This window comes from Onychomys torridus, chromosome 19 (assembly GCF_903995425.1).
Source record: "Onychomys torridus chromosome 19, mOncTor1.1, whole genome shotgun sequence".
Lineage (NCBI taxonomy): Eukaryota > Metazoa > Chordata > Mammalia > Rodentia > Cricetidae > Onychomys > Onychomys torridus.
The window spans coordinates 41,126,432-41,138,600 of NC_050461.1; the positions used below are offsets into that span (position 1 = coordinate 41,126,432).

General features: G+C 45.6%; 1 non-coding gene across 1 annotated transcript; it reads right to left on the reverse strand.

Annotated features, from left to right (window-relative positions):
• Positions 1–11,041: 11,041 nt before the first annotated feature.
• On the reverse strand, positions 11,042–11,169 carry LOC118570763. Its single transcript, XR_004943253.1, has one exon. It is a non-coding gene; the product is annotated as a small nucleolar RNA SNORA40 (small nucleolar RNA).
• Between the last annotated feature and the right edge of the window lie 1,000 nt (positions 11,170–12,169).

The window sequence follows — 12,169 nt, forward strand, 5'->3', positions numbered from 1 at the left end:
AATCAGTATATCCTTAGAGCTGTGCAAATAAGAGGCCATCTTATCTTCCAGTCAACATGCCCTGCTCAGGCAGGGCCCCTCAGGCTCCCAAGATCTTACCCAGTACCCCTGAAGACCAGAGGACCCTGGTTCTGTCTCTCAACAAGTAACGCTCTGCCCTCACTTGCTTTCATTGCCTAAAATGCCCAAATTGGCTATATACAAGCCTAGCAGGCACCTCCATCTTTCTGATATAAATAAACAGTCTGAAAATGGGATATTCCTGTGTCTTATAAGTGTGTCTACAACCCATATATCTGCTAAAGTTCCCCTACCAACTGGGGAGAGCCTCTTGTGTTAGTAGAGGCCCCTTAACAAAGGTCCCTGTTAAAGTCTTCTTAGCACATCTCATCTCTAGTTTCTTTCCCTAGGGAGCCTGTGGTTTCATGCTCTACAACCCCCCTGTCCTATCACAGGGAAATAACACTTACATTTTGGTTAACACTGCTTGGATAGCCATTGTTAGAGTGCTAGGGCTCTGAAATGTTTGGGCTTTTACTTTGGAATACTCCCATGTAAATCAAAAGCAATGTCAGGGAGGGGACCCAAGTTTAAACAAGAAACCCATTACATCTTGTGTATACCTTATTCAGTCCAGAAGGTAACCTTCCTCATTAGTTTGGGGGCACCAGAGTGTGACTTGCCACGTGAAGTCAGGTGTAGGACTTTCCACTTGTGCCATCATGTAAGCCCTTAAAATGTTTTCAAATTTGGGAGCATTTGACATTCCAGGCTTTTGTATTAGGGATAATTTAACTGACAGGTTCCATCGCCTGTACTTAACCCTAGCTGGAACTTTCCATGCTACTTCAATAGATTAGAAAATGTATTTAACCAATAGCAACCTCCTGCCATCATGGTCCTTCCCTGACTCTTCCAACACTCACCACAATTTGAGGGAGCTTTGTTATTGCTGATAAACTCTACCATTAATAGTTCCTCATCCCTTAAGCTGCCCAATTATAGTTGGGGGAATCTGGGGCCCCTCGGGGAGACCCCTGGTTACTAGAACCCTGACTGCTCCCACTCTTTTTCTATTTATTTACAACCCCCTGTAACTCCACCTCCAACCCCCTGTAACTCCACCTCCAACCCCCTGTAACTCCACCTCCAACCCCCTGTAACTCCACCTCCAACCACCTGTAACTCCACCTCCAACCACCTGTAACTCCATCTCCAAGAATCTAATGCTTTCTTCTGGACTCTCATGTGCATATACTCATACATAGATACACATCATTTAAAAAATACTAAAAATAAATCTTAAAAAACATAAATATAAAGCTGGGTTATAGGTATTGAGGATGCTCCTTTGAAAAGCAAACAAAGGAACAGGAACCAACACCTCTTACACAGAGGTACTCTTAGGACACTCTTCGTTTATGCTTTTCTGTATTACTTTTCAATGATGACATTTTTGTTGTTACTTTTCCATCCCAAACTTTCATCCTATCAAATCTGACCCACATTGGTGAGTCTTGTAAAGATTCATGGTCCCCTCTTGCACTTCTCCAGGGTCCCAAGAACAGCAAGAAACACTCTTAACTGCTGCTGAACCAACTCTCCAGCCTCTTATCTAAATATTTTGAGTGCATCTAAATGGTAGGAATGAAGGAACATTTTTAATTTAAAAAAAAAGCCCCTTTCTTGGGTTAATTTTTGGTACATCGAAGATGAAAGGAGATGTGTAAGAAAATATGACTTCCCACCCCAGGACCACCAGGCACAAAGGAAAGCTCTTAGATTGCTGTTAGGAAAAATGGCGCCTCCTAACACTACAGTGCATCGCCAGGAAGTGGGAGGAAGCATTCCCCTTTCCAGTGTATGACTTCCTTTAAAGCTCTCCCAATGTCTCTCCTCCCTAGACGGAATTAGCTCACACCGGCACTAAGAAAAATGTAGTTTTCAAAGACATCAACAGCGAGATTGTGGGGAAGTAGCAGGTGATGGTGTGAACCATAACAGACATCCATCATCACAGCTTTCCCTGCTTTTAACTTTGGGACAAATCTTCACTGCCAAGGTAGAACCAGCTACAGAGGATTCGATAAGCACACAGGACTGGCTTTGGGAAAACCCGCCTCTTCACTTCACTCCCACAGCCCCAGGCTTCATCAGCCAATAGGTCCCAGCACCCCGGTCTTCCTCTGCACAGAGCTGCCTGTTGGCCTCACAAGTCTTCCACCAGGATTGTGGGAGGCCTGCCAAGATCAAGGGCAGCAGTCACTCTTGCTCTCAGCCTTGACACAGGCAGGTACTTCTAAAAATACCAGCCTCTCACCCATCACTGCATCACTCCCACTTGGGGGGGGGGGGGCAGATTCATGAGACTCATCCAAGGTCACACAAGGCAGCACACTCTTACTTGGGGGCTCGTGTGCCTGTGTATAACCACTACTTGATACTCTCTTTGTACGTGTTCTGAACTAACTTCTGAAACTGAAGGTCTACACCTGTCTAGAAAAGGTTTAGGAAGACAATCTCCCCCAAGAGAAGCTGGCAGCAGGGTTTGACTCCCTCATTCCTACCCCCCCCCCACTTCTGTCTTCAGTATTGCTTAAATTCCCGCCTTCCCCATTTCTGTATCCCCTTTATATTCTTCTTGCCATTTTCCTTATGTGTCCGCTTTCCTCCATGGCCACATTAGTCTTCTCTAATTAACACAAGCTGCTTTTCAAAGTGTGTGAAGATAATGTATCTAAACATTATTTTTTAAACATACTATTTATGGGTAGGTGTGTGTGCCTGTGTAAATGTGTGTGCCTATGTCCAAGAGGGATCTGGGAGGCCAGAAGTGGGTGTCAGATCCCCTGAAGCTAGAGTTGCCAGCTGATCCAGGTACTGGGAACCAAACTTGGGTCCTCTGGAAGGGCAACGAACACTCTTAACTGCCGCCGAACCAATTCTCCAGGCCCTTATCTATTTTGAGCACATCTGAATGGTAAGAAGGAAGGGAACATTTTGAATCAATTAAAAAAAAAAAGCCCCTTTCTTGGGTTAATTTTCGATACATCCAAGATGAAATGACAGATCGCCTGGTAGAATTTTTAAAGTGTCATTACGAAAACCAAAAGTCATTTCCATTTTAGATGATCCCTATATGATTACCCTTGAATTTTTATCAGATGGGGAGGGGGGGTGGAAAGAGATATCTAAACTTTATGTGAACCTTCTATAGAAGAAGCTAATTCCTCAGCATGCACGGGTTGTTGTTTGGATGCCTGCCCCACCACCGGTAAAGCCCAGGCAGCTGCTCATCCTCCCTGAGAGCACTTTGTTCTCTCTCTCATCTCAGCCTGTTTACCGTTATTTTGTGTCCTGCCGGCCTCATTAGACTTCTCCACTAGATGGAGAGAGCTAAAGACGGGGAAAGCTTGGGCATTGTATTCATCCTTGGATTCCGGGAAGGCTGGGTACAGGAGGGTCCTCAGCACAGGTACGCTGAAGGATGGACCAGAAATTCACATTTAACTGGAAAACATGTGGCTTTCAGGCAGACTGGGGTTACCACAGGGCAGGACACTGAAGTGAAGGCTGGCTCTTGACTTGGGTACAGTAAAAGAAAGCCCTGGGTTCTTGAGAAGAGGCAATATGCATGTTTGCATTGTTCTGAGCCGTCCTTCACAGCTTGCTTCCCATCCTGGTGAGAAGATTTTCCACACAGCAGGTGATTCCCAACATCCTTAAAGATCCAATCACTTGAAAACCAACCCGTCTCTCCCTCCCCTGGTAATGGCAAGGGTAACCCCCACCCCCCCATATTCCTCTTCTTCGGCCCAAACATGGCAAACACTTTATGCCCCACCACTTTATTCTTATTCTGAGCCTCCTTTTCGCACCCTTTCGACCTCTAGAACATGTTCTTACCGACCCCCTCACGGAGAAGAAAGCAATTGTGCTTAAAGTATGTACAAGGAACCCTGCTCTGCCAGCTCAGAAAAACCCCTATGGGAATGCTTTTAGCAACTAGCACATTGTGGTGTGGGCCCAACAGTTGACCTAAAACCAACAAACCCTCTTGGTGGTGCCATTATTTATTCTGCTGAACATACAGGAATCAGTTCTGGCTACTTTCCCTCATGCAGATGCTCACGAGAGAAAGACCCACAGCCGTCACTTCAGTCTTCTCGTTCAACACGAGTGGCTCCGGCCACCCCCACCTCTGCACCCTGGGTACACGAAACTGACACCCAGGGGATCGCTTTCCCATGCGAAGGTCCCTACTCAAGCACCTGCAAGAAGCCACACAACCCTGCTGTCGCCAAAGTCTCCCGGGCGGCGGCAGGAACCGTCTACCGCCCGCCCCCGCCGCTCTCCCTTTTCTTCCGAAGTGTGCGGGGACTTCCCCGACGGCCCTCGGCCACTTTCTTCCCATCACTTCAGTCCCTTAGGGGACCCGCCACGCTGGAACGTCGAGGTTCTCACGTTTGGGGTGGGGTGAGGGGGGTGTGTGTCAGAAGGTATCAGAGCTTAGAGTCCGCACTGGAAGGGGAGGTGGGTGGGGGGGGTGTCCCCCTGCTGGCTCCCGTGTCACCCGGGGACCCGAAGAAATGGGAAATCGCGCGGTGCACACAAAGGCGGCGGAGCCACGCGCGCGACCCGTGGCTCCTACGGCCAGCTGAGCGCGCGCGCGCGCGCGCCATAACTGTGGTTCCCCACCCCACCCCCCGCTTTTTTGCAAAAGTTCCCGCGCCCAAGGCGCGCCAGTGGCCTGGGGCCCCTTGCTTGGACCCAGAGAGGAGGAAGAGAAAGAGGGGCGGGCTCGGAGCAGGCCTGCTTGCCTCGGTCCTCCGGGACCTCCTCCCTATTATGCGCGTCCTGGCTGGGGTCTTAGATCACCATCAGGGGTCAGGCCGACCGGGTGCAGATCCTACAGTGCTCCTTAGTAGTCTATAAACTTTGGGCCGTTTAACTTTACCCGTTTCTGCTGACCTGGGGGGTGGGGGTGGGGGGAGGGGACATCATGACACCTGTCCGTGAGAGGATCCATGTGTCCTGGGGCCTGGATCTTAAAAGCTGCTGGGAGAACATCTTCGAGACAAACATAAGATTCTGGGTTGTAGAAGCCATCGGAACCAGGCAGGCCAATCCTTAATGGTCGTTAGCTTTAGACGCCAACACGCTGCTCTTATCTTAGTTAAAGTGGTTGCAAGAATTAAATGAGGTGAACCTGTGAGAGCCCTTGCAGAGGCGCTGGGCATGCTCTTACAGGTGGTCTGTTTATGGGGCTCATTTCTCTGTAACTACTCAGGTGTTTAAAATGCACAATGCCCATAGCTTAAACGCAAACATGTGCGCCGCAGAATAACGAGTCAGAGCTCCAAAGACAAAGATGCGGGGAAGCCATGCGGTTTCCTCACGGTCTTGCAGAACTCAGTTGCCACACTACAAGAATCTGATTTTTGCACGGCCCTAAGCTCAGCCAGGGTGATATGTAAATAGATGCCTATAACGTCCGTGTTGGGGCAAGAAAAGGAAAGAAGAATAAATTCCCCGTGAAAGAACAAAGTACCTCAGAAATACCTGTTTCTGAACTTTCTCTGCCAAATTTCCCCAACCGAGAAGAACAACAAATTAAGGACTATCCAGTAGGCGAACACTGGGCTACCCAAATGCCTTCGGGTTACACATTTGTTTGCTCTCTTAGCTCTGTGCCTTTGCGTTTTTCATGAGTTATTCATACTGTTCACGTGAGTAGTTTTATTATCCATCCCCCAAAGATTTAGAAACAATGGTAAACAGCCTAAAGGGCAGAAACCTGCTCGGGTAGTCGCAAGGTACTTCCGGGACTTTCCTCCTTGACTATCTGGATCTCTTTGCTGTATAGACTCCTTGACGAATGCTCTAAGTTCACACTGATAGCCAGGATCTGAAGCTAGTCTTGCCTGGGTCCTGGACATGGCTTCTCTTTTTTATTTCATAAGAAGAAATGAGTGAACAACAAAAAAACAAACAAACAAGAGCAACATTAACTCAAGTGGTGGCATTCTCTTAATCTCAGCTCTCAGGAAGCAGAGGCAGATGGCTCTCTATGAGTTTGAAACTAGCCTGGTCTACAAGGCACGTTCCAGACCAGCCAAAGCTACATACATAGTGAGACCCTTTCTCATAAAATACACCAAGTCAATAATTTATGTCTTGCAGAAGGGGGTGGCTGTAGACCTGGGAAAGTGAGGACCACCCAATTTTGGTTGTCACCCTCCCTAAATAATTCTCTTTACCAAGAAAGCTAACCATCGGGCTTGTTTTTCTGAAGTAAGAGGAAAGAGCCTATCACAGCCCGGGCTCAACAGGAAGCACACAACAGGATGAATTCATTCATAACAGAATTGGTGAAATACTATTCAGCAGCGGTACCTCTTAAGTCACAGCCTTTCAAAGCACTTGATTCTTGGAAAAAAAAAAAAAACGACGAAATAATGAAGAACAGTCTTCCCTTCCTCCATCCCCCCCCCCTCTTTCTTGGGTAATTGTTAGCTAATAAAACAGTCAAAATAAATTTTAGAAGAGAGCTCAAGGAGAATGAACAGGATGAACAGCAAGAAATGAAAGGCCCACAGCAAGGGGGGGCCGGAGCGGGGTATGAGAGACACCCTTTCTTTTGTCTGCTTCTCAGAGGGAAAAGATTTCCTATTTGTCAGAAACTTGGGGGAAAAAATGTACAAACGTACATTGCATTTTCCTAGCTAAATTGTGCCGTGGAAGCCATAGTCCAATGTTTATTGTGTCGGTGGCGGGAGGGGGCGAGCAGTATTTTCTTCCCAACACAAAAATTGAAACCTCCATTTGCGCACATCCTAGAGCCTAAACATGTCAGTCCTGCTGAGGCTTCGGAGTGGCTGGGGGATGGGAAGCTGCGTCTTCAAAAAAGGAAGACAAGTTCACTACCTCTTTTCCAGCAGCGAAGCATTCATGCAGGAAGTGAACTCACAAAGAGTTTCAAAAGAAAACGCAATAAAGGGGCCGAGAGAGGCTCCGCACGCAATTTTCAAGGGCTGTGTGATATTTTTTTTCAGAGGGTCAGAGGAAGGGACGGAATAGCAAGTCTGCCAGGGGAACGAGAGCGAGGCTTAGAGTTTCCTATGCAAGCCGACTTCAGGTTCATGTACTTTAGCTTAGCATGGTCAGCCCTGTGCAAGGGAGTGAGTGAGACCTTTTAGTCTCAATAGTACAGGCTGCAGAATGGAGAGGAAGGGAAGAAAGAAGAACTCTGGGTGTCTGCTTAAATGTCCTACTGAGGCTTCTGGGTCTCATGCTCCAAGCAAATTCATCCCTCAACACTGGACAGAGCATAGTTCTCCTAAGTCACTTGCCTGGTAGGACACTGATTTGCAAATGTCGCAAGTGTGTCCAGCAGCTTTCCAGATCCGGAGATCTTTAATATGGTACAAGGCTGTGCGCTGTACATTGATGCACCCCCAAATACCTATCACACACAGAACTCCAAACCATCTGTGGAGGGATCACACCAGCTAGGAGTCGGGAGTTTCTCTCAGTTGCCTACCAAATGCAGTAGGAACTGCGGGAGGCATGGGCCTCATTCTCCACCCAGCCAAAGAGCCCCTGTCTTTGCTCTGTTTCTTCTTACACAGAACTTAGGAGGGAAGCAGATCATGGAAGTGTCTGGAACATGCTCTTTCTGGTACAAGAATGAGGGCCTAAAGTTCTGCAGAAAGCCTTCACTCTTAGTAAACTGATGTAAGCAGGTCTTCTGGATCGCTAGAAAACAAAGATCTCAGCTCCAACTGCATGGTCTGCCATGATGCTAATAATATAATCTATTCAGGTGCTTGGGACATTGTCTTATGACGCCAACAGCTGTCTCCTGCCTGCTGGTTGGAACGACTGACGCTTATCAGGTCCCCTGGCTGGCTCAAGACTCAAGTGAGGCTTGAGTTTAAAAAAAGGGTGGGATTTTTGTTTGTTTGTTTTTGTTTTGTTTTTGATCACTTCTTTCTTTCTAGGTATAAGAACCTTTTAGAACATGTTTTTATTTTTCTGTTTTATATTTGCATTTGGGACACATCTCTAGGAAGTCATTAGCAAGGCCTGTTTTAGTGACCAAATGGCTCAGAAGATCCAAAATTCCCTTCTCACTCACATCACAGCTTCCGGTTCTGCTGTGCCCTGTCTTGCTTCCTTTTCTTTTCCTTTGTGACCTCTGGTCCCTAACCACCCCCACCTTTGTCAATCCATTGTCTCCATTCTGATACCTCTTGCTTTTCTCCCTGTCATGAGGGTTAAGATTTTTTTTCTAAGACAGGGTTTCTCTGTGTAGTTTTGAGCCCTTCCTGGGGGTTAAGATTTTTGTCCAGTTGACATATTCTAAAATCCTCTTAGAAGAGTGAACTTCAGTTGAGAAAAGAAGAGTAACCTCAATTGAGAAAATGCCTCCATCAGATTGGCCTGTGGGCAAGCCTGCAGGTGATTTTCTTCACTGATGATTGATGTGGGGGGGGGGGGCAGCCCCTGGGTGGTGCCATGTGGTGATGGTCCTGAGCTGTATAAGAAAGCAGGCTGAGCCAGGGGGAGCAAGGCAGTGGCAGCATTCCTCCTCCAACTCTCTGCTTCAGTTCCTGCCTCCAGGTTCTTGCTAGAGGTCCTGCCCCACTTCTTTAGTGATGAACTGTAAGAGGAGATCAACCCTTTTCTCCCGAAGTTCCTTTTGGTCTTGACGTTTATCACAGCAACAGAAAGCAAACTAGACCACCAGCTGTGATAGCTAATCTTGCTTGTTGACTTGAGGGAGTCAGTTCACTTTCTCGTTTCTATTCAGTCTAGGACCCCAACCCATTGAATTTGGTCCCTCACAGTTAGGGTGGGTCTTCTCACCTCAATTCACCTAATCCAAATTGTCCCTCACAGGCATGCTCAAAGGCTAACGTTAGAGAAAGCCTTACAGGTGTGCCTAGAGGTTCACCTGTTAATGATTCTATAGTCTGTCAAGTTGACAATGTTACCCACCACAGTAGCCTGAGGCAGAATTTAGACATTCAGTGTTTTCTGTGTAAACACCCTGTACTGAATAGTTTTATGTCAACTTGATACAAACCGGAGTCATCCAAGAGGAGGGAGGCTCAGCTCATTGTGAGAGGGGTCTGGGCAGGTGGTCCTGGGTTGTATCAGAAAGCAGGCTGAACAAGTCAGGAGGAGCAGGTCAGTAAGCAGCACCCCTCCATGGCCTCTGATCAGCTACTGCCTCCAGGTTCCATCCCTGTTTGAATTCTTGTCCTGACTTCCCTCAGTGATGGACCATGGTATGTGAGAGTAAGCCAAATTCTTTCCTTCCCAATGTGTTTTTGGTCATGGTGTTTCATCCCAGCAATAGAAACCCTAACTAAGACATGCCTGCTGAAAAGATGAGGGCGAGAATTGCAAGCAAGTCCAAGAAAAATCTCTTACACTAAGCACAGCTGTTATTAAGAAACTAAAAGGAAATCCTACACAAAACTGTTTTTTCAAAGATCTTATCTTTGCATCGAGGAAATAAGAGGAGCCAGGGCGGTTGGTTTCCTGGTATTGTCTAGTCTCTTGACACTCAAATGCCTTCATCTCCATCCTTTCCTAATCATGATGGTCCCTCATGGCTCAGACCATTCCCTTTATGTTATCTGCACCTCCTTCCTCCTCATGTCATTATTAAGAGCATCATAAACCACTGCTAGACATAAAGATTCCAAATCAGTATCCCTGAAGCATGCTCAGATACCCACGTACCTGTTGTACATTTTCCCCTGTGGTGTCCACCAGCCCCCTTCACATAATATTCAAAATGGAACTCGGTAACTTATCATGGCCACTTTCAAGCAAGTGTGCTGGTACACACCTTAGAGCACACAAAAGGTTAGGGCTGGAAGATTATGAGTTTAAGACCAGTCCAGACTACAGAGTGGCTCTGACTCAGGATGACAACACCACCATCAAAAAGTTCATTTTGTGTTTCAATGTTCAGAATTTGAACAGCATCCCCATTCTCCCAGACACTGACATTTGAAAGCTTGGGACCTTCTCACATCTGCTTTTCTCCAATGTGCCTCCCAAATGCTATTAAAAGTACATTTTGAATAATCTTGGCTAATTTATTTTTATGATATATGTCTAGTTTTGTCTTGTATTATAAGACATGACTATTTTAAAGGAAAAGTTTGCAAAAAATAAATTTGAATGGACATATACAGATACCTTGATTAACAGCATGATGTTATTATCATTCACCCTGTGATAGCTCACTTCTGACAAGGACATGATATAAAATCCAACTTCCACCTTGAATAATTTAACTTTATTGGTCTAAAATTGCATGCAGTTATAATGTTTTTACCTACAATAAGAGGATATTAAAATTTCAAAGCAATATGCCAGTCATTTTGAAAAGAAATTTTGTTATGAAAATTTAGACATGCATAGAAACAGTAAAATGAACACCCATAGGACTTCCTTGCAAGGAAGGGAGGGAGGGGCAGAGGGGGGAAGAAAGAGAAGGGGGAATGTTCAGATGTCATCTTATTCTACCCTCCTGGTCCCACTGTGTCATTATCACAGTGTTATATAATTACAATGTTATGTAGAAGGGAAACATAGGCTTGTCCACACAGCATATGCAGGACAGAGATACATCATGCTCTACAACGCCATTTTATCATCATAAAGCTGATCATCACAACAGCATCGCATGATTCTCAGTCCTTCCTGAAATGTTCTATGTTGTCTCAAAAATGCATTTTCCCCCAGTTTGTTTTGTTGTGTTTTGGTTGAATTTAGAGCCACATCAGTTCCAACCACTGCTTTTGGTTTGCATTCCAAAGTCCTTTTCAGTCTCTATGTTTTTCCATATCCCTGACTTATAGAACAAACCAGGCCCCTACGTCCAAACTTCCTACAGTTTGCTTTGTCTGTTTACATCCTTCCTAGCTGCTATAGGTTAACAATCTCTTCCCCTGTTCTCATGTGTACTGTGCACTTGTACAAATCATTTTGAGCTTTCTTTTTCTTTTTTGTGATTCATATTCCTTTTCCATATGCATCAAAACTCATCCTGAACAATGAGTCCTGAATTACAAAAGAGGATTTAGTCCTATAATTGTCTACTATGACTTTGTCTACAATTGACCAAAACAACACTCAAAACACTCAAAACAACAGCGCTGTGAGGATTGGTTTTGTTTCCACTGCATCTCCCCGAGCTTCACTCGTAAAAGCATACTTCTTGCACAATGCTTTCTTTTTCTCTTTCATTTGTTTCTCTTGGTTCTTGACATTTCCATCAAAGTCAATTGCAATGAACTAGCTAGTCACAGCATAGCATTTTCCCTAAGAGTAGACCAGTGACATAATGCAAGATCTAAAGACACATCAATGGATAAACAAAAGAAAATTCTTTTAGAAAATACTCAAAAAATAAAAATGGTCTTTATTGTCTTAGATAGCTATATTTTTTATTCAGGAGGTTTTCCTGGAAGAATATTGTTTTTTAAGAAATTTTGGGCTGGGGAAATGGTACAGTCAGTGAAATATTTGCTGCACAAATATAAGACCCCATTAAAAAAGCCAGCTTTGGCAGTGCAAACCTGTAATGTCGTTATTGGGGAGGCAAAGTCAGGAGGACTCCTCCTTGATAGTCAGTTGGTCTAGCAAATTGCCAACCTCCAAAGTCAGTGAGACGCCTTGTTTCTTAGTCACTTTTCTACTGCAGTGAAGAAACATCATGACCAAGACAACTTACAAAAGAAAGCACTTAATTGGGACCTGGCTTACAGTTTCAGAGGGTTAGTCCATGACCATCATGGTAGGGAACATGGCGGCATGCTTGGAGATGGAGCAGTAGCTGAGAGCTTACATCCTGACCCACAAGTTGGAGGCAAGGTTAGGGGGCAGGGAAAGGGGACTAGGCCTGGTGTGGGCTTTTGAAACCTCAAAGTCCACCCCCCAGTGACATACCTCCTCCAACATGGCCACACTTCCTAATCCTTCCTAAAACAATTCCACTAGCTAGGGACCAAGCATTGAAACATGTAAGCTATGGGGCCTATTCTCACTCAAACCACCACACCTTATTTTAAAAACTAAAGTGAAGAGGAATTGAAGAAGACACCAGACATTGACCTCTGGCCTCCACATGCACACCCACACA